Source organism: Solanum stenotomum, chromosome 12 (genome assembly GCF_019186545.1).
Source record: "Solanum stenotomum isolate F172 chromosome 12, ASM1918654v1, whole genome shotgun sequence".
Lineage (NCBI taxonomy): Eukaryota > Viridiplantae > Streptophyta > Magnoliopsida > Solanales > Solanaceae > Solanum > Solanum stenotomum.
The window spans coordinates 25,531,623-25,536,092 of record NC_064293.1 but is presented as its reverse complement, the minus strand read 5'-3'; positions in this window follow the sequence as shown (position 1 = coordinate 25,536,092).

Genomic DNA, 4,470 nt, shown 5'->3' with positions numbered 1-4,470 from the left:
CAGTGTCATCAAAAGTCCAACTAGAGTGGGGGCGCTTCCCAGCATGATGGGAATAAGCAGGCAGTGGCATCTCATCTCCGAATAAAGCATCCAACACTGTATTATCAACTGGTATCGTGGGGGCAGACTCAAGCTCAGTCTCTGGTGGAGCTAGGAGGGTATCAAGATCAACCCGGAGACTAGCTAGCTCCATCTTGAAAGCAGAAACATCAGTGGTGGGGGTTGGTCACTCTAGGAATCTCAACTCAAAAGCATCCAAGCACTTATGAACGGCCTGGACCTTTCGATCCATCATGTGCTCCATCCGCTGCTCCATCCTAGCCTCGAACTCCGCTATCGTATGTTGCATCCACGGTCTCACATGCTAAACAAGGTAGCCATCTGGACCTCCAACTTCTGTACATGAGCTAAGAGCACGGCAACAGACCCTGAGGAGGGAGTGGCTCTGGAGGAGCTAAGAGCCTAACTGGCGTCTGGAGATGGGGAAGCCGGGCCATCCTCAGTAGTGACTGGAGGGGCAAGATCCTCACCCTGCATCTGCTACTGAGTTTGCTCCCAATGGTGGCACCTCAACCTACAGCTCTCTGTGACGTGCAGCTACATTGGCCTCATCCCGAATTAGGCAGATATCTAGAGTCTTGGTCGCCTGAAGCAACCTGTCACAGTGCCAAACCGATACTCCAGCATCCCTGCACAACTGGAAAATGAGGCATGGGAAGGGTAAAATGGTGGTGGCCTTGACGTCCCTCTCGTGTCTCTCTACAATCAGCATGCGGGCAAAGTCGACCTTCATCCCAGCAACAAAAGCTGCAACAATGACCTCTTAGTCCCATGTAAGTATATTATCTGCCTGAGTAGGAGACACACAGTTCCGCACCAGCAACCAGAAGAATTTGGCCACAAATGTCAAGGTGGCCTTCTTTATACCCAGGCTCGGGGTGCTAACCCACTCGACACGCTCTCCGTCTGTAGCAAGATGATGAGCTAACTGCAAAATAGTCTCCCTCTGATTGGCATTCCTCTTAAATGCCTCTCTCCTAATGATGTCCCAGCCATAGTCGAACTCGGTCGTATTGATTGGTAGAGTGTGGTCCGAACCGTAGAGGAACCTCTGGATAATGGTCTCNCTTTTTTGCAGATTTTCTTGGTACGTGTGTGTGGGTCTCCTTTTGTTATTGACTTTTTCTTCCTTTAGTCATGTGAAGTGGGAGTGTAGAGAATTGTGGGAAAGTGGGAGTGTGGGGGTGTATGGTATTGTTGTTGTTTATTTATTTATTTATTTTAAAAAGCAGCAAACTGTTTTTGCTCTTCTTTTCCTTACGTGTAGTATGTTTTTGGGTAGGTATAGGAGTGGGGTAGGTTTGCTAGATTAATTAGGTTATTTTTTATTTACTTTTTAGTTTTAGTTTTATTTTAATCTTAAAAGAATAGCATATCAACTAATTATTTAAAATTAATAAAAATCTAAGAAAAAGTCAACTAGCTATAAGATAAGATCAATTAAATAATACTAGCTTATTTATAAAAACTTAATTTCAAATATAGTTTTTTTTTTGTAATCTTTCATTTCTTTTTAAACAATTGACAATAAAACTTACCTTAAAAAGTGATTCTATTTTGTTGTTTGCAAATCTTTTAAAAATAAGCTTAATAAAATAAGATAACAGTCAAAATATTTAATTTATATTTATAAAAATATTTTAGCTCTAAAAATGGTATAAAATTTTAAGCTCGGTCAAAAATACGTGTCTACAGATATATCAACCGAAAACTCACGCACTAGTGTAGCCTTGAGTGGAGGCTGGGCGGCGGGTTTGGCCCATCTGTGAATCTAACCTCGGAGGATGGCTATGTAAGAAGCATAGAACTCCCTAACTATCTCCTCATTGAAGGACCCTGGGCTACGGGCCATCCAATCGTACCTATGCCTCTAGAAGAGCTTGTGGATATCGGGTGCAGTTTAGAGGCTACCTGTGAGAACCCAACGCTCCTCGGTGACTAATCGAGCCATCACATCCTTCTCAGTCAGCATGCGAGAATCTCTGTATATCTGGTACTGGCCGCTCACACACCATCGGTTTGGCTCATCAGAAACTGGAGCAGGATCGATGTTTTGTGGCACTGGAATGTCCCCCGCACTAGTAGTCTCAGAGGATGAGGCGGTGGTGCCATTAGAGCTGGGGAAGGAGCCGGATGTGAACTCAGGGTAAGTTGGTGAACCAATCGGTGTATCCCCCTCATTAGACTGGGGCAGTGACCACGTTGGAAATCACCTATCGGGTTTGATTCTGTGTAGTGTGTGGTGAAGTGGGGGATGTCCTGATAGTAGGTGGGACATATGCAGGGTCAGTCTCTGCATCAGTATCCTCATCGATCAGCCAAAATGATGGTGCCACTGATTTTGACTTGCCCTTCGCGGTGTAAGTTGGAGCTTTCTTGGGAGCCATGGTACCTGTGGAGGCTTAGTTAGTACCAAAACAAACTAATAACATACTTGAAAATTTTTTAGAACAAGGAACGAAATAAATCAAAAACTGAAAAAAAAATATAGGACAGTAGCAGCAATGACCACCTACAGTGCATAGATCCCTATGGCCCGTGGCTCCTCTTCGTAGGTCAGAATTCCCAGAAGTTGGGTCTCTGATATTAACCACGGATGTGCAAAACGGTCCGTCGATGGAACGACGGACCATAGTCCACCTCTGTGGTACCACACTTAATGAATAATTCATGTGCAACAAACCTGTGGACCTGACCTACGGTATGTATGTTGACCTACGGTCTGTGGAAGGGGTCTCGTGGGTCAGGTTTGTGCCAGGTATCAGCCACGCCTCAGTTTATACTCCATATTTCAACAAATCAAACAATCAACCTAAGTCTAATTCATGCATTTCAACACAATATATGATAGTTTTTCATCATTAGGGTTCCTTTAACATATAATATGGCTTATTAACATACCGAAATTAGAAACCCTAAGTCAAAACTATCATTTAGACCATTTACCCTAAGTTTATTTGATTAAAAAGAACAACACAATCACATTCTATCATCCAAAGGGTGTTTCTAGCATACAAATCATTGTTTACACACAAAAGTTACCACCCAAGGTCAAGATCCACTTCGGGAGTTCATAATATAGCCATGAACATTGAATTCAAAGTCAGGGTGAAGTCGTTTATTACAAGTAATGGAAGTGGGTGATTGTGTGATGCAATAGACTCCTTAGATCCTTTGACAAGCCTTTGACACCGAACCCGGACCGAGAACTCTCTTGTGAGGGGGGATGATTTTAGGAGAGAGGAAGAGAATTACAGAGAAGGGAGGATTGTTATGGGAGATGAGAGTGATGTGGGGATTAAATATGGGAGTTTTGGGATTTGGAGGGGTTAGACACGGTTAGGAGGGAATTTGGGTAATGGGGGATGTATTTGAAATAAAGGGTTTTTATTAAAAGGGGGGTCCAGGTCAGGTGTCCAGAAACACTAATTTGGACCACGAAACCCCATCTATGGGTCATAGGTCGACCTACGGACCGTAGGTCTAGTCCGTAGGTCACTCTTATACTTAGAAATTTTGAGACTTACCTGGGGGTCTACGGACACCATTTACGGTCCGTGGATGGACCCATGGACCGTCAATGGGGTCCGTAGAACTCTACACGGCCTATTTTTTGCATATTCAGTTGTTCGTCCCTGCACATGTAGCAACCATGGGTCTTTCTTTTTACATTTTCTGGACACTTTTTAGACACGGACCCTATTCTATATCTAGCCAACACCAATACAAAAATAAAACACCTATCTAAAGATTTACGAAAATTCAAACAAAAGAATAAAACTCCTATAATGAAAGAAAGACCTATAGTTGGCTAGATTGTACATCTTGGGTTGCCTCCCAAGCAGCACTTGATTTAACGTCGTGGCACGATGAAGGCCCCTTGATTACTCAGACTTCATCAAGGTAGTAAGCATCAGCCACTTCTTGCACACTCTCCTCTATCCCATGTAGACTTTGATCCTTTTCCCGTTCAGCTTGAACCTTGTTCCCTTCTTGTTCTCGAGCTCAACCGCTCCATGTGGGAACACTTGAGTGACTATGAATGGCCCGGTCCACTTGGACTTGAGCTTGCCAAGAAACAAGCGCAAGTTTGAGTTGAATAGAAACACCAGATCACCCACAGCAAATTCACGTTTTTCAATCTTTTGATCATGATACTTCTTCATCTTCTCCTTGTACAAGGTTGAACTTTCATAAGCTTTTTGAGAAACTCATCAAGCTCATTCATGTAATTTACTCTTTGACTCGATGCGGCGCCCCAATCCAAATTCAACTTCTTTAGCGCCCACATAGCCTTATGCTCTAGCTCTACCGGAAAATGGCAAGACTTCCCATATACAAGTTGGTAGGGGGACATACCTATGGGAGTCTTAAATACGGTGCGGTAGGCCCATAGAGCATCATCAAGCC